Below are 24,911 nucleotides of genomic sequence, written 5' to 3'. Positions count from 1 at the left end.
ACGTTTCAATCACATATAGATAACTTATACCAACGAATGCTGAGCGTGTTGTCGGCGTTCACAACCTATGCCCAACGATAGTCTAACTTATGCATAGCGCGCGGCAGGGTATTGCCGACGATCACGTGGCGTAGGCTATTCATAGGCTGCAGCTCGACGATTCAAATCATAACCACACTAGACATCGAAGTGTGAAGCCGTTGTCACACCTTGACGTTTTAGCCAGCGTATACCGACGTATGAAAAATTTGCCGAACCAAGCTGGCATACGTCGAATATGTTATGGGTAAGTTTTGTACAAATTAAAAGCACGCTGATATACGCTGTAGTACGTTGGCATACGTCTTAGTACGCTGGCATATGTCAAGAAATTTTCAGCATGTTGAAAATTTCTCGACGTACTCGGCATATGACACATGTTCCGCATACGCTGGCATAAGTTGTAGGCACGTTAGGCGATCGTTGACACACGTTACTCATAAGTCGAAACACGTCAAGGTAATGGTTTGCGTCAGTGTTCCAGACTCCCTGGCTTTTTTTTTTGATTTTTTTTTCTTCGGTATGACGGTGATGTTGACACTCCGATTTCTAGTGCGGTTGTGATTTAAATCGTTGAGCGGCAGCCTATTAATTATATTATATTATAACCGCACTAGAAATCGAAGTGTTAACATCACCATCACACCGAAGAAAAAATAAACCAATGTCACCCGCAGGGTGACCCGTATCTTGCCAAAAGGTGACCACGTGTGACTTCTTTAAGGTCACACTGAGGTGAACAGAGCTGCTATCCACCAGGAGCGACTCCTTGAGGAATATCTGCCTACGAGAGATTCCGATGAGAATCATTCTACAGAGTAACCATGAAAAATATGCATTTGCCTCATAACGTCACCAAATGACGTCATAATGTCTCAAGCTTGTCATATCTAGAAAGCACTCATCGAGGTGTTCAATTTGAGGTACTACACGATATGGTTCCTAAAACTTGAAAATTTGACCTTGGGGTCAAATATGTTTGACCTCAGGCACTAACCATGAAGGTCAAGGCCAATCGCCACCAAAAAATAATCAGCTGAGCGCCAGACCATGAACTATATTCCCATGAAGTTTGAAGACAATCCGATCAAAATTACTCAAAAAATAAGGGTTTCGTCGACTCCCCTGATTTGCGACAAAGTGACCTTGACCTTTGACCTTCAAAATTTTATGCGCTGAAAGGGACCTCTATAGGCCTCTGATATGCGAAGTTACAAAAATTTCCAATGATAACTGTGCTCTGCAGAATTTTTTACACGTGATTACAGACAAAAAAAAAAAAAAAAACATACAAGCTGACTAACATATCTTGCAAAAACTTCGTTTTGACAAGATAAAAAACCAGGGAGTCTGGAACACTGACGCTAACCATAACATTGATGTTTCGACTTATGAGTAACGTACAAGTAACGCGTGTCGACGTGTGTCAACGATCGCGTAACGTGCCTACAACACGTTACTCATAGGTTAGAAATAAGTTTCGGGTACGCAAAACATTACCTCGACGTGTTTCGACTTATGAGTAACTTACAAGTAACGTGTGTCGCCGTGTGTTAACGATCGCGTAACGTGCCTACAACTTATGGCCAGCATTATGCGGAACGTGTGAGTCATACGCTGGCATACGTCGAAAAATTTCAGGCATGGAAAATTTGTCTAACACCTCGGCAAACTACGACGTATGCCAGCGTACAAAGACGTATGCCAGCGTACTATGAAAAAAGCCAGCGTACTACGACGTATGCCAGCGTACTACGAAAAAAAGCCAGCGTACTAAGACGTATGCCAGCGTACTACGAAAAAAATCCAGCGTACAAAGACGTATGCCAGCGTACTACGAAAAAAAGCCAGCGTACTACGACGTATGCCAGCGTACTACGAAAAAAAGCCAGCGTACTAAGACGTATGCCAGCGTGCTCTTAAAGTATACAAACTTACTCATAACGTATTCGATGTGTGCCAGCGTTTTAGCCAAATTTTGCATACGTCAGGCATACGCTGGCTAAATCGTCAAGGTGTGACAGGGTCTTAACTCGTCACATGGAACTACTGCCTCGTGAGAAGCCAGATTTCATGGAATCGTGATGTTCGCTCATTGGTTTACACCACCAGTGATAGGCTATTTATAACTGCGCTGCGCTCAGCCGAGTCAGCGTGCGTGCCGTCCCACATGCATCTGAAGAGGGAGGCAGACTGCGCAATGCAGTCTGGCAAAGGAGTAAAGGAGCGATCAAGCTTCGTGTTGAAGTCCGATCATGGTTTTATATTGGCTTCTTTTGTACATTACCGCACTCACTTACACATAGGCATTGAGTGGAAGTCATCACCACGATGACTGTGCGTCATGTAATTTGTTGATTGTATCCGAGTTTTCATTCCATATGAAAACTCATTTTGCATTCATTCCCATGAATGAATTCCAACAGCAATTCATTCCACATTTGTCGATGGTATATGAGTTGTCATACAGTTGTTCATTATCTTTACTTTTGATAAACTGATTCATGAATTCCATCTTTAATTGATCACTTTCCAACTCACCAATGAACCCCCACCTATGCCCCGAGGATTGTGTTTCCATTTTGGTACAATAGCCGGCTTAGAGATTGTTGCGCCCTCTCACACGTTCGTGTCCAGGCCACGCGCGACTTCATCCTTCACCCCACAGTCATGAATGTTCGCATACTCGTAAGTCATCACACGTCTAAGTCGTCACTTTTTTCTCGGTCCCGATGGTGACGACTCATGAGTAGTCTACTGTATGTATATATACATATAGATATATATATATATATATATATATATATATATATATATATATATATATATATATATATATATATATATTTACGAATCTGGAAAACATTCACATTCACACATACAGTTGACCCAAAGTTTAGTTATTTCGTTAAGTAAATGTGGATAGTTAGAATCTCTCCCCTATGTCTAATGGGTTAATTTCATGTGTGCGCTGCGGGTTTCTTTTATAGTCAGGTTTTTTACATCTTTAAATCGCACAACGCCAGCGGAACCCTCGCTTCACTCCTCCTCCCACTCTGTGGGTGAGCAAGCACTTCACCCACCCAGCTTTCACATCACACCACGGCACCATAACGCACGTGTTTCTGACTACGGACGTGGGAGGAGCCCCCCCTCGCCTCAGAGCCGACTCCACCCCAGCAAGATGGAATGTTCCTCTTGTCCAATCGGGGGTGAGATCGCCTCAGCTCTGACTCCACTCCATCAAAGAAGAATGTCTCCCCTCTCGACACTGGGGAAGACAAAAGAGCCTCTCTCGGGGAGGAGCACCGAGACGCCGACACGCCCCTCCTCCTCCAATCTCGGCTGGCCACCACGACACCCGGAAACGCCCCATCCAATCCGGAGGCGAGTTACAGGAGAGCGGATCCCTCCACCCCACACGGGGGAGGGATAAGAAGGAACGCGAGCTGTATCCGAGAGTCGGTGTTGGTTCCTCGGTTCCTTGGACGTCGTTCCTTGTTTCTGGTCTGCTGGTCTCTCCTGGTCATCGGTCATCGTCCGTGGCTGGCCGGGTCGTTCATAGAATCCTGGCTGCGCTCGTTGTATTCTGGTTCTTGGGTTCGAGTCCCATCATGGTGGGTTGTGTTGGTGCGCTCGAGCTGGGATCCCCATTCCCTTCCACGGACTCCGAACTCCACAAGTGCGAGTCGGTAATACCGCACAAGGTGGCCAGGTACCCGACCAAACTCTGACCGCCAGCTTGCCTATTCTCTGCGGCTGGAGGGTTCAATAAAGGCCAGCGGCTCCATTTCTTTTTTGGGTGTGTGTGTGTCAGTCTGTGGCCAGTCTTGTAAGTAGAACTGTTAGGTGATTGCCATTGTACATTTGCCTGCATTGATATTCATGGTTAAGTCTGCTCTGTCTTTCCCTCCCTCTTACCTTGCATGCATACTCCCTCCCATAAACTCTTACCCTCTGCCCTCCCCGCTCTCCCTCACTGGACGGTTTTGGCGTGCAGAATCGCTCGTTGCCCTGTCATTGGCCAAAACGAGCGGCAAGTCCGTCGATTGGCCGGGGGTGTGGTGACGTGACGCGGACCGCCTTTCTCACCGTCGCGGGGTCCGATTGGCTGAGCGGCGGCCACCTCACTTGTAGCACGCTGACTGGTCGAGGGCTGCCGCGAGGCTCTTCCTTGAACTCCGCCCACCATGGCGTCGGCCAGAGTGAGGTGAAGGTGAGGGTGATGCTGGCGTTGTTGTAGTTGATGTTGGTGGTGTAAAATAAAAGAAAACCCTGACTATCAAAGTAACTTCGCAGCGCATGTCCATTCAATTACCCATTAAACAAGGGAAAGGGAGCTATCTATCCACATTTACTTATCGAAATAACTGAGCTATAGGACCTGTATGTTGAGTGCTCATGGCTTCCAGATTCGTAACAATATCTCTCTCTCTCTGTCCCCGCCCCTCTCTCTCTCTGTGTCCTCTCTCTCTATCTCTGTCTCTCTCTCTCTCTCTCTCCCCCCCCCTCTCCCACCCCTATCCCTCTCTCTCTCCCACCCCGATCCCTCTCTCTCTCCCACCCCGATCCCTCTCTCTCTCCCTCTGTCCCCCTCCGTGTCCGTGTCCGTGTGTCTCTCTCTCTCTCTCTCTCTCTCTCTCTCTCTCTCTCTCTCTCTCTCTCTCTCTCTCTCTCTCTCTCTCTCTCTCTCTCTCTCTCTCTCTCTCTCTCTCTCTCTATCTCTCTCTCTCTCTCTCTCTCTCTCTCTCTTTTCTCTCTCTCTCTTTTCTCTCTCTCTCTTTTCTCTTTCTTGGGGGTGGGGGAGAGAAAGAATGTCATCAATCGGATGAAAATTGACTTTCAAAAATTTGGCCCAAATTTGCCTGTTGGCTGATGTCGAACTTTTGGCCTATGTTTACAGCATATTTAGTAGGTGGTTGAATTCAGTGACCTGGTGTGCAAATGCTCTTCAAATTTAAAGTCAATCGGAATAAAATTGAGGATTTTAGAAAGTTTGTCCCAATTTGGCCTGTTGATCTCAAAATTAATTGGTGGTTGAATTCACTGACCTGATATGCAAATCCTGTTAAAATTTCAAATCATTCAGATGAAATTTGAGGATTTTAGAAAATTTGGGTCAAATTGGCCTATTGGCCTTTCTCGAACTTTCCGGTCGACCAAATCTGGCCTATTCTAGGTTGACCTTTTGGCCTATGTTGACCTTTAATAACATCTAAAGTAATAGGTGGTTGAATTTAATGACCTGATATGCAAATCCTGTTCAAATTTCAAGTCAATTAGATGAATTAGATGAACAGGTACATGAGGGAACATTTGATAGCCTCAAATGTGTTCCTTTGATCAGTCCCACCATGTGAAAATTTCAGGAGTATTTTAGGAGATTCTAAAGTGCTAATCTGATGTTCAATAGCAACAGCGTGTCAAAATGGACTGAAAGCCTGGAAGACCGAATCATTTAAAGTAACAGCAACTTCCCCCCTGATAAAATGAATTGCTGACATCTTTCGGGATGTCTACCTTCAGGTAAACAGAGAGACTTCCTCTGTTTACTTCCAATTTGATGAATGTCATGGTCTAAAGCAGCAACTGTGGCGTTTTTTGGTGCCAAGGTTTTCTTGCCACAAACTCCTGTAGACAGTGGTAAATATGGCTCCCCGAGTGGGATCTTGGCTATATCATTACAACTATAGAAATAGAATAGGCATGAATCACTCAGAAGAATTGACAAGTGCTCCATGTGCTTCAGAAAAACTGCACGGTAGTGGTCATCTGAATGCTGTGCACGGAGTTGTAGTCTGTATCATATACTGTACTTCAAAACATTCAGTAAGGTTCAGGGCTGCATTGATATATGGATTTCTTGGGGTAAATTGTATACCAACAAGTGCTGAGGATGGGATCGGTGCGTCTTCTGGGCATTGGTGCTTAACTCGCTGAACAAGATCTTTCAATGAAATCCATTCTGACATATGGGCAACATTGTGGCGCCATTCATCAGCAACTGTAGCTGTGTATATATATATATATATATATATATATATATATATATATATATATATATATATATATATATATATATATATATATATATATATATATATATATATATATATATATATATATAATCCTGGTGTGTTGGCGCAGTGGTTAGGGCAGCGGCTTGGGATCCAAAAGGTCCTGAGTTCAAGCCCCTTTGGGCCACTGAATTAATACACCAGGGGGTTGACTCAGCCTGTCATCCTTTCGAGGTCGGCGAAATGAGTACCAGTGAACTGGGCCGGTGTATACCCCGGTTAAAATAGGTGTACCATATCCCTGTGTCGTAAGAGGCGACCAGGGTTGTGTCAGGAAGGGCATCCGGCGTAAAACATGTGCCAAATCACTATGCGGATCATACGGATGATCCGCTGTGGCGACCCCTAACGGGAGCAGCCGAAAGAAGAAGAAGATATATATATATATATATATATATATATATATATATATATATATATATATATATATATATATATATATATATCTCGACCTAATTGATGCCAGAATATCTCAAAAGTGCCAGTTGGACGCCCAGCATCGAGTTTTCGGAGGTCTGGCAGAAGACCTTCTTTGCCAATAAATATCAGTCTTAGTCTTTGTTGTGTTTGTGGGTGATTTGAAAGTGAAGAATCCATCGATAGTTCTTGATACAGAAAGTCCTTAATGTTTGAGAATAGGCTAGCAACATTTTCAAACCTCTCTTTGAAGATTTTCTTCATCATGCGGGTGTGGAACTGAGGAAGACTTGGCATTACTTCAGCTATAATTCGAGCAGTTTCGGTATTTCTTCTTCGGAGCAATTCTCTCGCACAAGAAATAAAAATACAACAGTGGCACTGGACTTCCAGGAGCACAGTGGAAAAGATCAATTGGAACAACCAGCTGTAATTTATCAACAAATTTCTGTCGTTGCATACTTGATATGAATGGAGATTGTAGGTGCTTGCTTTCTTCGAATAAAACTGGCTTTTGTCGGCCAGAGTCTTTGATAGCAGCATCAAGCAGCAAGCATCTCTCTGCCACCTCAGATGTTGCAGGTGTGTGATGGTCAAAATGTGACATGCTCTAATACATTTCTGGTTGGGTGTTCCATTTTTTTTTTTTTGCCATTTTGTTTTGAAGTTCCAGCTGAGTATTGAGGTAAGAGGTGTACGAAATAAGACAGTTCCCAAGATTTTTTAATGGCAGCATGGATTACAACCCACTGTTGGGTGGATGGAGTTGGTGTTAAGGAAAGACCATACAGCATCTCTGCGTGACCTTTGAGTGCGGTACTGGACATCTGTTGGGGTTTTATCCACTTCCCTTTTGTGTCATTACATTCCTTGAATTTAGAAAAGATTGGAGGGATTGGTAGCACATCATTCTTTTTCAGTGAAGCAGAGTGGATGGTTTCATGTTGGTTTGTAACATACCAGAGGACATTACACAGAACCTGAAAAAACATATTCAAAGAATAAATATTTGATTACAGAGGGGCCAGCTGAATATATAATTTTTTTTATGCAAGGATAGAAATTTGGGGGAGGGGAGGATCAAAACGTTGCCATTTTATCGAATATCTGCTAAATTTGGTGGACATTGAAGGAGGGGAGTCAAAATTTCTGAATTCAGAATTCAGATGCTCCATATCCTTTATGGATGTCACCTTTCTCATTTCAAACTGTCTTTTAGGTCCGACATACAGATCTCTATTTCCCTCACCTCTTCGCTTTCCCCGCTCCCCCCCCACCTCCCCCCAACTCCCCTGCATCCCGACAAGCGAAGTGACAGGTGGTATTTGTTGGTATAAAATAAAATGGGTATACTGTTAGCAGGGAATAAACAGGCCTATCCAAGGCCTTGATATACACACCTCTGCCAACAAAGTACAGTATCGTACCATCTATTAAAGGCACACACAAAACTGAGATAATGATAAGATCTTGCAATTTTTCTTACTTTGTAACAAAACTGGGTTAAAATTATTTTCAAGAAATTCAGTTCTGTCTTTTAAAATATTCAGAATGAATATTTACATTTCGTTTTTGATTCTAGACGAATGTTCAGAACTCTTCTTGTTCGTGTTATTCTTCTTCACAACATATCTTTTAGTTTTTTTGGTGGTAGCCCTTTTTCACCAGACATAAGTACGTCAAATGCAGACCTCATGGGTCTCACATCTTGTGTGTCTTGGTGACCACATCGGCAGTTTAAGTGAACAAAACGAACAACAAATGTCTGCACGGCAGCCATGACTTCTGTCGTCAGGTTGGGAATGTCTATCCAGGATCCATTTTCCGACTTTGAACAAGACACCATCGATGTGTCGGCAGGTGGGTTGTGCAATGTTTTTAAAATGTCGATAAAATTTTCTGACCCTTCAACTGAAATAAACAGCTGCAGATTTTCTCTGTTGAGACCACAGCGGTCAACAATGGCACAGAGTAACGCCATGCTGAGCACTTGACGATGGACATAAAATGGCCGTCAGGAAGTCGGCCCTCGAAAAATATATATATATTGGGCTTGATAGGAATTATTGGGGTCGGTCGAGTTACTGGAAACTCAACATTTTGTTTAGGCCTTATAAATAACCATTTGAATATTTGAATGGCAGTTCGATTCAATGGCTAGTGGGGTGGATGGGCTGGTTGGTGGATATGTTACATTTAAGGTAATGTGTCCATGATTTGATGTATTATCATATCACTAGCAGGGACCCATGGAAATTCCACACACTGTAAAATATGACCAAATCCTAAACTCTCCCCTTCCCGTCCCCCCTCCCAACCTCACACACTCCCCTTCCCAAACCTACGGTGTCAATTCCCTCCCCACTCCAAGCCGTCAAACCCTCTCTCTCTCCAACCGTCACGTTGCCTGTTCAACTCACAATCCCATGAGATATGTGGAAAATATGTGACAATATATGACTGAAAACCAATTATCTTCTTGCTGATGCAAACATACACATCGTTAGAAGTAATTAATGACCTTGGATGAAGACCTTTTATTATGACATGGGTTTCAGCCCTGCTTGAGAGAATGACAATCCCCTCCACACTTCAAGCCTTCCAACCCCCTTCTGACCCATCATGGTCTCCTGTCCAACTCACAATTCCACCAGATTTGCAGAAAAGATATGTGACCATGAGCAGGTCATGGCCCGTCACGGTCGCCTATCCAACTCACAATCCCACCAGATTTGTGGAAAAGATATGTGAAAATAAACGACCCAAAACCAATTATCTTCTTCCTGATGCACATATACACTGTGTGTGTGTGTGTGTATATATATATATATATATATATATATATACATACATATATATATATATATATACATACATATATATATATATATATATACATATATACATACATATATACATACATATATACATATATATATATATATATACATATATACATACATATATACATACATATATGTGTGTATATGTGTATATATAAAATATATATATATATATATATATATATATATATATATATATATATATATATATACACACACACACACATATATATATACTAGTGCGGGCCCGTAGGTGCGGGCCCCTCTCTCTCACCCCCTCCTCTCCCCCCCTCCCTCTCTCTCGTCTCTCCTCTCTCGCCCCTCTGTAAACGTATTCACAAATGTCTACCAAGCACAACAATTAATTCAAACCTTGATGAAGAACGATATCAAACTTTGAAAAGGCACATACTCAGGTCCCAGAGTCAATTGTGACATCATATTTTTAAAAAAAAACAAACAAGGAAGCATTGTGACGTCATAGCACCGTGTCCTGTCATTGGTTGACAGACGTTATTGGTCATTATTGGTTGACAGACAATATATAGGTCGTTATTGGTTGACAGACATTGGTCATTGTATCACGTTATTCTTTTTATTACTGCCAATTATTGTGCTATTATTATTATTATTAATATGCTGTTATCATTATTCTGAGATATCTTTGGGGAAAAAATGGCATCATAAGGTGATAAGGTGGAACGACACTTCAGCTGCGATATATACACCTTTCCAACACTGAAAAAAACAATAAAATGGCCGTAACTTGTGAACTGCTCGTCCGATTAATATCAAACCTTGAAAAGGCACATCTGCAGGTCCCCGGCAATATTCCTGGCAAGTTTCAATCAGATCGGATTGGTAAATCGTGTGTTAAACACATGGACCATAAAAAAAATGGCATGACAAGGTGATAAGGTGGAACGACATTTCAGCTGCGATATATACACCTTTCCAACACTGAAAAAGCAATAAAATGGCCGTAACTTGTGAACCGCTTGTCCGATTAATATAAAACCTTTAAAAGGCACATCCGCGCGTCCCTGGCAATATTCCTGGCAAGTTTCAATCAGATCGGACCGGCGGTTGTCGAGAAACGGCGGTCGCAGACAGACAGACATACAGACATACAGACAGACAGACAGACAGACAGACAGATTGCTAGAATTATATATATATATATATATATATATATATATATATATATATATATATATATATATATATATATATATATGTATATATTATTACGGTTGTGGAAATTCGCATTACACCATAAAGAGTCCTCAGGTGAGATATCTCGATAAGTCCATGTGTAGTTAGCCCACACCCGTTGTATAGAGGGAATTTATGTGATCCATTTGGGCTGCGATCCTTCAATTAGCCATTTTTTCTTTCTCTATTGTTATTTTCGACCATTAAGCCGCCAACAACAACAACTACCTTTACCTTCACAACTCCATCCCGCAAACATCGTTTCACCGCCATTCCCAAATGACACCATAACCATCAAACCACCACAGAAAACCCTCCACCACCTTCGCCTTTCTCCTTCACAACCAACAACCGCACCACCTGTGAACACTGAACGTCGGGCTGTCTCGGGCCTGTTCGGCGATTGGTGCCAAACGCACCGAGCCGCGAGCACGAATGGCGGCCTTTCTGAGGGAGAAATTCGGATCCAAAATGATTCACGCCTACTTCCCCTCCGTCCAATGGGCGAGCGCAAGGCAGCTTGGCCCCGCCTCCAAGCGCGTGTATGTGAAGTCCGTTTATGCAAATATGCGGATCAAGGGACGTTCACGCCCCTTTTTGCCCGACCAATGGCTGAACACAGGGTGGCGTGGCCCCGCCTCCAATTGCGTTTTGATCCGCATATTTGCATATCGGCTTCTCCTGAGTCCTATAAAGATGCGAGCGCAAGGCGACTCGCCAGAGAGAGAGAGAGAGAGAGAGAGAGAGAGAGAGAGAGAGAGAGAGAGAGAGGGTGAGTTGAGCTGGGAGGAGTTCGAGAAGAGTTGGAGAGAAGTTGCGGAGGAGTTGCAGGGAAGACGGCGGACGGCGACAAGGTTGTGGTGTGGGGGTCGCTCGACTCGTCGCGGGATCCAGGCCAGCCAGCCATAACACTCTCCCTGAGCATCAGCGATTTCCCCCTCCCCCCACTCGCGCTGAGATAGTGCCGAGGGGGCCCCCGTTCCTCCCCCACCCTAAATGTGGTGCCAACAAGACCGCTTGCGCGAGCACGCCGGAGAGGACTCGCCGACCACGCCAGGGCACGGAGTCGGGGCGCAGCGGCGCAAACATTGCGGCTTGCCCGCCATCGAGTCACGAGGACGCGGGTAAGACCTCCCCTGTCTCGTGGACCTGGCCGATCCTCCAGGATCCACGTACATTTGGTCTACGGACCTGTCTGCCTACTCGCCTATGAGGGTGGCTTTCTTTTTCCTTTGCTTTTTGTGTAAATGCTTGTGGTGGTGCCGTCTGTTAAGTAAAACTGCGTAAGTGTTGCCGTGTGTCGGTCTTAGTCGGTAGTATCTCTCTTTTACCGTTTATTTCTGTGCTTGAATACGTGCCTTTTATTATTATTACTGTGACTGAATACGTGCCTTCTGTGCTGTCTGCGTGTGTGAAATAAATGTGCTTGTTCAATTGTTCCCGCTTTTCTTCATCTCCTTCCTTTTGTTGACTCTCCATCCTGCATCGCGTAAGAGATTGGAAGTGGGTGTAAGTTCCCGGTAAGTAATCTGAACCGTCGAGGTCGACGATAACTCCGCTCGGTTATCTCTGCAGTACGGAACGAACCGCTTAAGCGGTTCGTGTCCGAAGTCGACCTGCGCGAGGTACGATCGCCCGATTAACCATCCGCGTAGGTACTTAGGTCGGTCGAGTTTGGCGAACAACCCTATGCTATGCGGTTGGCCGATTGGCACGATTGTGGTGAGGTCAAAAGACCCACCCGTGACTAGCTCCCGGCATTGTTCTGAGAGGGTCACGACTGAATTGTCCGTCTGGTGGGCGACGTGCCGCGATTCGAGTTACGTGGCCGATCGCACGCCGGCGGGCGCGAATTCACAACAATATATATATAATCATTTCATATATCATGAAAAGTTAATGACCTCGGACAAATTTGTAATGACATGGGTTTAAGCTCTGCTTGACAGAATGCCAAGTCATTATTGGGGCAGTGTATAAGTTAACAGACTGCTGCCTCGATCACTGAGGCCGATCTTCACAAGTCCTGTAACACCTATCAGCTCAAAAATCCTTTTAACTTTTGCTTTGGTAGTTTTACAATGAAGGGAAAACTTAGAGCGAGTGCCCGATTGTGAATATGACAGCTCCGAGATGCCTTTGGCTTCGCATAGCAGTTATCACCGTCATAACGGCCATGGTATATAAATTGTGGGTGGATTCAGAAAAAAAAAACTGTCCAACCATTGGATGAAACGGAATGTTGCAGACACACACAGATAACTAAGAGTATTATTATCGAGATGGAATATGTGATGAGACTTGTAACCATGTGATAATACATTAAATCCTCGAGCAGGTAAAGTTTGAATCATGATGTCGCATTGATGGGTTAACTGACAGATTGGACGCAACTGAGGTTGTGGATATACCGATGTCGATAATCTACTGATGTGGATCTGTGACCGAGGTTGTGGATCCACCGTTTGGAGAGGTCCTGGGCTGAAAGATCCAAACCTCGAGGAAGAACGGTGCCCAGCTGATGATCCGTGCGGTCGGAAAACCATTCAATTGCTTACAGGTAAAGGTTCTTCTTTTAAGTAAGGGAACTATGTTTTGAGGTTTACAATTTCAATGAAGTTGAGTATAGGATGTTGTGAAATTAACATAATTACAGGGTTTTAAAATGACTTGGGTAAAACTGCCAACATGTAAAGTTTTGCGGGCCGCAGAGCGGCCCAACGGCGGCCACAATTAGTGGGCGCGGGGGGGGGGGGGGGAGTGGGAGAGGGAGGTCTCCCCCCTTTCCCCCTCGGGGGGTCTGGGGGTTCTCCCCCCAGAAATTTAGCAATGTTAGATGCTCGTAGGTGCATTCTGGGGCATTCTGAGCATGCAAGTAGAGACACAAATTAGTATCTTGGCATCATCAATTTTGTAAAAAAAAATTCTCACTTACAACATATCTTATATTTAACATTATGTGTCTTCACCATCAATATTTAAAATCTTTGTTCTGGTTGTAATACCCATCAATGATCTTTTTAATATCTCAACTTACATTCCATTAACCATGCATGGGATTTCATTTAAAAAATTTTTTATGATATATCCAAACAAAATTGCTTGTCTGATCAATATTTCCAAGAAATAAATTTGTATTGAATGTACTCTGTACTTGTGTGAGGCACTCAGTGTACCAATCTACAATATAACTATGACATGGATATTATAAGTTGACAACAAACGCTGGTGTACAGTGTGTATTCAGTTTATTTACATCTCTCCAGCCTAAGGCTGACTCCCCAAAGGTTACTCTGCCTTTAACAGGTATCAAAAGGGAACACACTTTCAGCATAATAAATCAAATTGCATGTTCAACAGAAAAGTAGTTACCAGAGGCAGATTAACAAAAATAGTACATCCACAAGTTACAATAGATGGGTGAATAAATGGGTAAATATTCCACGAGCACAATTAATTCAACCATCACCACCACCTCCACCATCACCATCCCTCCTATCCCATCACCACACCACCACCACCATCACTTCCTCCACACCCATCACCACCACCTCTCCAACTCCATCACTACCCCCACCATCACCCACCACCACCAACCATCACTTCCCCCACACCCATCACCACCACCTCTCCCACTCGCTCACTACCCCCACCATCAACCTCCACCACCACCACCCACCACTTCCCCCACACCCATCATCACCACCTCTCCCACTCCATCACTACCCCCACCATCAACCTCCACCACCACCACCCACCACTTCCCCCATACCCATCATCACTGGAAATCAAGGTTTGTGATGATAGAAGGTTGTATTGTTGTAGATTTTCGCCCGTTCAGCGTGTGGACGACCGCCTTTAGCCCAATTGCGGCCGCGCGCGCCCATCGAACGTGGCAATCGAGTCGCAGCTTATGGATCAACGCCGAAACCCAGATACGGGTGTTTTTAACACACCATAAACCAACCAACTCTTCCGTCCACGTGCTACAGGGTCGATCGCCGAATTGTTGATGTACCTAATTATTTGCGCGGAGAGAAATGCTGGGAGTTTATACCTCGACGGGACCTGCACGAAAACGAGCCGCTTAAGCAGCTCGTTCCGTATGAGATTGCCGAGCGGTTTAATATCGCCAAGTCCCGTCGGACCAGATGTACATTTTATCGGCCTATAATCAGCCAGCTAATTATATCAGCCAGCTAATTATATCAGCCAGCTAATCCCGAACGCAGTTATGGCAGTCAATGTCGGAAGGGACGCAACGAGCAGGTGACATTCAAAAATGGGGACATTTATTCATACAGGCACGTAAGCAGTCAATGGGGGAATGGGGGCAGGACACGATCAAAAAGCCTACAGCCGATGTCTACTTATTATCTACAAGCACGAATTACTCACAATTCTACTTAGAGACAAGGTGCCACAGACTTTCATACAAAAACCCAAGAAAAAGAACAGGCTCGTAAGCCTTTATTATTGTTCAGAGCCGGGATGACCGAAGGGGCTCTGAGAGACCGAGCGGGCGACCTGGCCACCCTCGTGGTGGCTCGCTGGGTTCTGGTTCGGGTTGGCGACCCTTGGTGTCTCCGTCTCACTGGCTCCTTGCCAACGCTGCAGCGGCTTCGAATGGCGGCTTGGTGGGTCAAGGGCCTTGCGACGTGCCCGACTCTCCACTGCCATCTGGCTGCGCTCCAAGGCTTCTCCCACGAGCTACTGCTCCAGCGATCTCGACCCACCAACCCCACGACGACACTCCACTTCCTCCAACTGTCAACCGGCTCTCTCTCTCACGCGTCCTCTTCCGGCGAGTGAACGCGGCTTTTTTATCGCCCCCAAGGAGAGGGGCCGCGGTGGGCTTTTTCCACCCAAAATCAGCGGCCCCCTTCTCTTCACCTTTGAACCCTCATTCAGGCGGGATCCGTCCCGATGAATTGCTAAGGTTGTTGTTATTGTCGTTGTTGTTGTTGTTAAAATAAAAGATAGAGACAGAATAACGGCTAACTGAAGATGCACAGCCTGGCACAGGAATAATTCCCGTTATACATTGGTGGGGAAATCTAACCTGGAACACACACTTATCGACATAACTGATCTTCGGGGAACCTGAATGGTGATCTGTGAATTTCCACAACTGTAACAGTATGTACATGTGGACAATGTTGTTAAGTCATTTGGGCGGCCAGAAATGGGTGTTTAAGCAGTGGGGCGGCCAGAAATTGATTTAGGCGGCCGCCTAAGTGAGCCGTATGGATGGAAAACACTGCATTATCAGCAATCCTTGAACCCAACACCTCTCATCTAAGGATATTCTCTTGAGTCTGATTTGCATTTAGGAACACAACAGTTAAGGCTAAGTGTTTTAAAATTCCCACTCTTTCGTCAAAATGCTGAAAATTATGTTTAAAAGATAATCTGAACCAAAGATTTCATGCTGGCAATGGCAGCTTAAATGTGCTGGGCGAGCAGAACCGAGTAAGTACAAACACACACACAGTCGCGTATTGTCCTTCTAACCAAGCCCGCTCCTCATCCGATGCTGTGACCTCCACTAATAATGCACAGTTCAAAGCTTGCATCTCTTTAGCAGCTTCAGGAAAACAGCCCTAGCAATGATGTCTGCCTTTTTCCTCCTCATACCGAATGGCTCAGCTTGAGGACTGACTTTCTCTTGAGGACTTGTCTGAGATTTCAACCACTGCACAGACATCTCATGGGTACTTCTCCCACAAGGATGGCAATCATAATCATAGACTCATCTTCCAAGAACGTACCATTTTTGGGTGGTGGTCCACAGTAATGCTCTGTGTGGATCTCTCCCACTTCCAACCAGTTCATGGCCTCGCAGTCCTGTAGCATCTCTCATCTGCTCTTGATCCCCACCAAGCCCCCAACAGAATGCATGTGCTCATCCAGCAACTAACACCTTGTTACGTTCCCAAATATAATTTGCTGCTCAACTTCACTCCTTTGTTTTCACCTGTATCAAATCATCTCCTCTATTCAGTAGTGCTGTTCCATCCAGTCTTTTTAAGGTGGCGATTCACTGCTATATGCCTGGTGTTGGCTCAATGGTTTCGGTGGTGGGCTTGGGATCTGAGGGTCCTGAGTTCAAACCCCACTCAGCTGTTGAATTAATACCAGGTGGGGTTAACTCAACCTGTCATCCTTCCGAGGTCGGCAAAATGAGTGCCAGCATGCTGGTACACTGTGTCGGAGTGCCGACCCATCCAGGATTGTGCCCAATAGCCAAGGAGACTGTTTAAGCAGCACCAACGCTCTGCACAGAGTATGGTCCCAAAAGAAAAGAAGATTCACTGCTATCAGGTGTTTTCTCACATTCTGACCCAAGATCTTCTCCATTTCACTAACAAATCAACTCGTACGCCTCCAATGTCAAAAGTTTTCCAACAGTTTACTAAAACTGTTACTCTATGTCAGACGTCTGTAGGATTATCCTCCATGGTGATCATGATTCTTTCGTCCAAATCCCACAGAGATTTAGGTTCACAACTTTTTGATTTTACATGCGCCCATTATTAAAAAAATAAAAGTCTAAAGGAGTTAAGGCCGGCTCATCTCGCTTTAAAATCACATGTGTGAAGGTACATTACAACCACAGTGCATAGACCTTCACAAAAGTTGTGAGAACCACAGTACATCGAAACCAACACAATTTTTTTTGTCCACAAAGACAACAGCTGAGAAAGAACTGAACTTCAGTTCACGAGTGAGCTTCATGAAGAACTCCACAAGCTGTGGGTGCTCACCCCTTAAATCGGTGCAGTGATACAAGACTACAATCGATTACAACATCGGAGTAATCATATTTATCAGACATCAAAAATATTTCAATCATCCACAAAATGTGATTTCGGATAGAACTTGCAGCGAAACAAAACTACAAAAATCAAGCAAAATGGGGGCAAAAAAAAAATCACATGTTGGAAAATAAATTCATTAACATCATCATCATCATCATCATCATCATCATCATGGTTGCCCATCAATGCCAGAAATGACCTTTCACATGTGACGTGAACAACCTGAGAAAGTGAATTTTTTCATAAGACTACAATATCGGAGCTGTGGAACAAGTCAACAACCACACACGGATGTACCAACAACAAGGAGCTGATACTCTATAGGCCCCCTGTCTTTTGGATGGTATGAGGAATAGATCTGCGTCATATGAAAGCTAAATCTTGAACGGTTTTTTTAAAATATCGCGTACACAAGTCAAGTTATCGAGATGATTGTCATGGCAACATAATGAAACAGAAGACCAAACGGAAGACCTAATAATTCAGCCAATCACAACCATGATCTAATCAGGATTAGATAATGTCATGAGGAATAAATAATTGCAATATGAAGGCTAAATGTTCAACGTTTTAAAAAAAAAAAATCACAAACACAAATGTACAGGACGGATGATCAATCAGTCCAGTCGATTGGACGGAGCTCATTTCAATATCCCCCATCATTCTCTGACTTTGTCGGAGGGGCGGCGAACAACAAAAAAAGGACCAGAACTGTGCACACACTGATGCATCACCCGGCGTGTGAAATACCAGGGTGACAGTTTATAGACAGGGACAGATCGAGATTCGAACCCAGGCTCGCTAGACACCTCCAAGCTATCCTGCCAGGCAACAATTCAATGAATGTAGAGATAAAACGAAACATGTACTTGGCTGTATAAAATACGAGGTTAAGTGAGCACTTCCAATTGGTGGAAACAGTAAATTCCACACTTCTCAAACACACACCTATTTAACCACTTACCACTCCGCTCACCGATTGAAACACGTACCAATTCAGCCTGTTAAGGCCCAGTAACTAGGAAAATTTTCTGTTGGAACATAAGGACATATACATGGAGAAAGATGGACAGACCAAATTGCTGAGGCTGTATCAAGCTGAAGTTCAAAATTTTGGGCATGTTGCTTTTTTACCCCTAAAGCAGGTAACTTCCAATGTATCAAGTTGACAACAGACCTGATCAGAGGAAATATTGGCTGCTCTTAGAGCACCCATATTCTGGACATTTCCATCCGTCTGTCTGTCCGCGAAACTTTGGTCAAGCCTAGGGGGTAAACCACTCAACCGATTCCAATGAAATTTGGTAGGTAGGACCAATATTTCTGGGAATCGTGTGCTTTCGAATATGGGACCCCGGGCCCTAGCAACGGCCCTTTGAAGTGGTCAAAAAAATCAAAAAAAAATCAAAAAAAAATCGAAAAATCGAAGCTTAGAGTTCTGTGCGCAATCTGTCGAGCTCCCTTCATGCCAATTTGCAGCCCCAACAAAAAAATATTTGTAGGAGGAGATAGGTTTTGGGCGAGTACATGTTGAACATTTCAGAAACGGTTAATTGTGAATATCTTTAAGAGAAAGAGTCTGATTTTGATGAAACTTGGGTGAAATGTGTACAATGTGGCGAGCATGTACACAAAAATGAATGGTTGCTATGCACACCTCCGTTGCTTAGCAACAGCTAAAATACTTTATCGTACATCGTACACTTATTGTGGACTGTACAAAAAAAAAATCAATACCTCCAAAACTGGACCTCCGAGGGACCTGTTTTTTTTTGTGCCCAAGGAAAATGTCTTCCAGCATCATATAAAAAAAATAAAATCTTTAGCGAATAGAAAAATGGAATTACCAGGGCTGCCATTTGTTAGAGTCTCTTTGGAAACATGCCTGAAATTTCACAAGGCGGGTTTCTGGGCACAAATTAAGAGGGTTGTGATAATCATATTTATTGTGCTAAATTGATTGATAGCATGTACATGAATATCGGCCTAGTCGCGTCGGCCAGCTTTCCATCTAGAGCGAGCAGCCATGTCGCCTACCGGCTTATTGTGATGTCAGTGAGTAATGATTTTGACTTCATGTCATCACATCTTTATTTTCTAACCATTAGCATTTAACTTTCGGCAAACAAGTACAACAAGAAAAAGAGCAATCAGGAATTGCAAACTCTCACCAGGACTTCTTTTGGTTGAGTGTATTTTTTATAGGTTTGAGGGTAAGTCCAATATGTCTGCTAAACTATGTGACCTATGACGTCATATGCATCACTCTTTTGTTCCTCATGGATAGGCGGTGGAGAAACATTTTATCATGATGGGTTTGGGGGTGATAAAATAAATAAATTGATGATGATTAAAACTTGGTATTAAAATGAAAATGTTAAACCTGAAGTAGAATGTACTCAAATATGATATGATGTTTTAAGTATGTATCCATTTGGAATTAACATAATTATATTTCCCCTCTGTATGGAAAGATCACCTGTATATTAAATGTGTAAACAGGTTGAACTTTGCCAGGAAGTTGAATATAAGAATTGCCTATCATTTTAAAAGCTATCGAAAGGAATTTTTAAAACAGACAAAACAAGTTGGAATGCGGATTTGAGAAGGTGTCCCGATGTATTCACGAAGCTCTGGTCGCTTCAAGATAATATATCTTCCCAGTTTTGGGAGAAGCAGACTGACTTTTAACCTACATAAGATGGAAACTTGTTTTAATGGCCATTAGGGTTGGCGTTTGACGTCATTCTAGCATTCTGTGCGATTAATATGTCTGGGTTTGAATATGTGTTCCAACCATTTAAGCAGGAGCTGTCAAAGAAGACTGAAGATAAGGTTCAACTGGAAATTGTCAAAACCGGGCGAACTGGCGTCAGTGTCAGAAAATTATAAAAACTGTGTCTTACTGGAAACTATAGAAAGACAAAGATTCTCCGGTTATGTTGAGAGATCTGGAGTAAATTCGTCTGTCCAGGATCTCCTGTGCTGGCACATATAATATGTTTGTTTGTTCAATGAATGTTTTAAAATTGCACTGACGTTGTGTGGCTGTATCTACAGCGGTCATATGTGCAAAGTTTTGCCTCGATCTGTTCAGCCACTTCAAAGAAGATTTTTGAAGGTTTAAAAAAAAAACAACAAAAAAAACAATATGGCTGCCAAATCACGTGACTGGTGATGTCATGAAATTTTTTACTGTGGACCATTTTATCCGTAGATGACCCTCAAAAAGTTTCATACTGATCGGACGTGGCGTTCTACATATGCAATTATGTCATAACGAGGGCTCCTATGATGTCATTAAAAAAAAAATTACACTCATTCCCCATGAGTTGTGCTGTACTTGAAATGTGCCAAGTTTCAAAATTTTCCTTGGTACAGTTTCAGAGATAGAGGTCCAAAGTTTTACCGTTTTCCAACATGGCTGCCACACCACGTGACCTATGACGTCATAATTATCATTGAAACATTCTACGAGTAGTACGAGCACCAATGATGAAAATTTCGTCTCAATCCGACAAGCGGTTGTGGAGAAAAACACAAAAGTTCTTTGTGGACAAACAAACAAACAAGAATACGACGTCGTGCAGAGCACGATACTTGCAAAATCCATAAAACAAATTTGATCTTAAAAAATAATTGCTGGTTGAATTCAATCACCAAATATGCAACTTCTCTTCAAATTTCAAGTGAATCGGATGAAAATTGACAATTTTAGAAATGCGGTCTATGTTGACCTTTTGGTCGATGTTGACCTCAAAAATAATTGGCTGATTGAATTCAGTGACCTGAAATATAAATCCTCTTCAAATTTCAAGTCAATCGGATGAAAATTGAGGATTTTAGAAACCTCACCTAAGTTGTTGACCTTTGGCCTACATTGACCTTTTGACCTCAAAAACAATAGGCTTCTTCCTTTTGACAAACTCTACCATGTGGTGGAGTTTCGGGAAGATCGGTTTGGAATTGTGACCTGCAGGCAACAAACAGACAAAGACAGACAGACAGACAGACAGAAAGAAAGAATAACAAAATCGACGAACCAAGAGACTTGAAAAATCTTCGATTTTGCAAGAAACAAACAAACCCAAACGCAATACCCTCTTCGAATCCTTCAGCGAGGGTAATAAATTACATCCAAGGAAGTTTTTGTCCTAAGTCTTTCATGAACCAGCCGCCAGGCTCGATGTTCGAACGGAGCCGATTCGGTCAAGAATTTGTCACCTGGTCAGGGTGCCGGCGATAACTTGCTTACTCTTCATGAAATATACCGTGGGATCGTTCGAACATTCACCAACTAATGCTCGCAGACAAGACACCCAGCATCCACAACCTTGGCAAAGCACAAGCCCGACAGTTTAGAGTCAGGTTAGGCAAGTGCCACTGCACCATCATGTCAGACTCTTTTGCGCACGATGCCTGACCTATCAAGACAAGCAGAACTGTGCACGGCTGATGTTCAGTGTGACCACTCCTTGACTTTTTTTTACAAGATCTTGGCTATTCGTTGTTCACCTTTGCGTCTTGGTTTTCTATAGGTTTTCTATTATCATCGCTTTTCCGAAACCTTGTGAATTCTTGGCTTTTTTTCATTGGCTCACCTTGGCATTTATGAAAATGAGGAGTGGTCACACTGCCAGGAAGGAGAGCATCCTGAGACAACGTGGGCCAGCACGCACGGGAGTCGGGAGAGCATCCTGAGACAACGTGGGCCAGCACGCACGGGAGGCAGTGACCACTCCTTGGCTTTTTTTCACAAGATCTTGGCTATTCGTTGTTCACCTTGGCGTCTTGGTTTTCTATAGGTTTTCTTGGTGTATAGGTTTTCTATTATCATTGCTTTTCTGAAACCTTATGAATTCTTGGCTTTTTTCATTGGCTCGCTTTGGCATTTATGAAAATGAGGACTGGTCACACTGACGGGAGAGCATCCTGAGACAAGGTGGGCCAGCACGCATGAGAGTCGGGAGAGCATCCTGAGACAAGGTGGACCAGCACGCACGGGAGGCAGTGTGACCACTCCTTGGCTTTTTTTCACACGATATAGGCAATTCGTTGTTCACCTTGGCGTCTTGGTTTTCTATTATCATCGCTTTTCCGAAACCTTGTGAATTCTTGGCTTTTTTCATTGGCTCACCTTGGCATTTATGAAAATGAGGAGTGGTCACACTGCTGACGTTGACACGAGCTTTTGCACATCCTTTTGAATGGCGGTGTCTGGTGTTGCTCGAAATGAAGATGTCCTCCTCTTGGTTGTCGGCTTCGTTTAAACTTGGTCGTGGGTCAACTATTTTTTTGTCTTGCCCAAGTCCTCATCAGTGACGAATTGTAATTTAATCAGGATTGGTAATATCCTCCATTTGAACACGAGCATCCATCATGGATTCAAATGGAGACCAAAGGAATCCCGTTTAGAGAAAAAAATTTCCATTTTAAGCTTCATGATATGGGAACCAAACATCAGCAGAACAAGCGTGCCGTCATGGTATTGACAGTAAAACCCAGATGGTTCATCAATATGATCTTTATGGATGGACTAATCTGCCAGATTTGTCATGGTGGTGGTGGTGCCAGTCTCCTTACACAACACATGAGAACATACTCGATGTCACTTAGCAACATGTGATCGCCACCAAGATGGTAAACCCTTCACACAACCATGTTGGACATTCATTTCACATGGAAAGGCAGTTAGTTGGAAGCAATGCGCAATGGAAAGGAATCACAAGGTTTTGTTTTCTTGATTATTTATGGCACCAAATCCCAAATGTAGAACGGCATGCTCCAGCAACCCCCAAAAGGCACGACTGGCTCTTACCAGCACAACCAACTAATCCACAGAACGAGCTGGGTCCGTGCCTCATGGGGGAGACCCTTGTAAACGGTGAATGCGACAAACAAAATGTACAACTAATGAAAACACAAGATCCTCAAACCTGCGAGGCGCCTTCCGCTTGGACAAGTCGGTGACGTCAGGACTTTCCATCGCGGAAGGTTAGTTTTCATTGAATGTCTCAGGTCGCACACGATACGTAATGTACACTCACGACGCAGACAAATTTCAGCCGAATGTTGGCGAATAAACAGGACGATGAAATAAGGTGGAAACCAGCCTCGCTGCAACGAACTACAACAGCACACCATCCCTCCTCAGGTTCGCCGATAAAATAAGGTGGAAACCAGCCTCGCTACAACGAACTGCAACAGCACACCATCCCTCCTCAGGTTCGACGATAAAATAAGGTGGAAACCAGCCTCGCTACAACGAACTGCAACAGCACACCATCCCTCCTCAGGTTCGCCGATAAAATAAGGTGGAAACCAGCCTCGCTACAACGAACTGCAACAGCACACCATCCCTCCTCAGGTTCAATGATGAAGGTTACTGCACTGCGATCTCTTATACGTACAAGCGTCAGGCAGTCTCGAGGGGAAAAGGAAAAGCACGAAAGAAGTTAAAAATAATAACAATAATCGACTTAAAACATCTCAGAAAAAAACAAAAACAATCAGCAATCGGTTCTAGGAAAGTTAATTCTATCTTTTTTTGTTTTGTCTTCACGCGACTGTTGTACTCAGTGATATTTTGCACGAAAATTGATAAACTTATTTTCCTCATTTAATATTGTTGGATAAAAGTTTAAAAAAAATAACATATTATGCGGTGTGTTGTGAAAGTACGCTGTTTGCTCAGTTATATAGAATAAATCGTTTCGTTTTTTTCGTTCAAAAGCACAAGAAATCGTTTTCGTCCGTCAAATATGTTTAAGATCACTCGTGAGAAAGCGACCAATAACAAACAATACAATGCGCGCGCGGCATTGTGAGAACAATGGATTATTCATTTGAAAAGGCCTTTAAAAAAAAGCAGAGAGAATTACATGAAAACTGTTTTTTTTTTACCAATTTAATACTATATAAGTAGTCCATGTTGCAAAATCATACATCGGATGAAAGATTCATAACATAAAGTCGAAATATCAGTATCACGTTCATATCAACAACAACAACAACAACAACAACAACAACAACAACGACAACGACGACGACTTCCGATGTTTCTCACGTGCCTTGACCTCAGCAAATAGCGAGACGCGTAATGTCGGCGAAATGCTTCGTGATGAACAGGGCATATTTATGGATAACTAACCAAATAACAAACCATTATAAAGGATAACCTTTCAATATAACGTGAACTTTTCGAAACTTTCAAGTACGTGTCAGAATATAATAAAAAGTTCATGATACACAAACACCGAAAAGGCACTCTCAATGCAAAGATGCCTCGGAATGCCTAATATTTAAAGGAATCGGAATGACGGTTTAAATTGGATGTGCCGGTGGAATTGGCTGCGACTCCCATTACACCACCATTGATCGCTAGCGTTGGTTAGATCGGCTGATCTGGTTGGTAAGCAGGCGACGTCCCCCGTTCCCCGCACGGATCCGCGTCCGGTCTCGCCGATGCCCCGCGCTCGGAGGGGCCGAGAGGCTTATCG

At 43.5% G+C, this 24,911-nt stretch overlaps 1 protein-coding gene across 3 annotated transcripts in view; it reads right to left on the bottom strand.

The window, feature by feature from the left end:
* LOC147015704 (histone-lysine N-methyltransferase NSD2-like) overlaps window positions 1-23,575 on the bottom strand; it is a 192,725-nt gene extending 169,150 nt beyond the window's left edge. Inside the window, exon 1 of one of the 3 annotated variants that reach the window (XM_085848117.1) lies at window positions 23,349-23,575. The gene's annotated coding sequence lies outside the window, so the exon portion shown is untranslated. Of the gene's footprint in view, window positions 1-22,013; window positions 22,036-23,230 lie in introns of those variants that run through there. The other 2 variants (XM_085848116.1, XM_085848122.1) reach the window with 2 other exon arrangements.
* Window positions 23,576-24,911: the final 1,336 nt, after the last annotated feature.

Source organism: Eptatretus burgeri, chromosome 12, assembly GCF_056783735.1.
Source record: "Eptatretus burgeri isolate ZD-2024b chromosome 12, Ebu_testis_v1, whole genome shotgun sequence".
Lineage (NCBI taxonomy): Eukaryota > Metazoa > Chordata > Myxini > Myxiniformes > Myxinidae > Eptatretus > Eptatretus burgeri.
The sequence above is the reverse complement of the archived record's forward strand: the minus strand, read 5'-3'. Positions and strand labels throughout refer to the sequence as shown.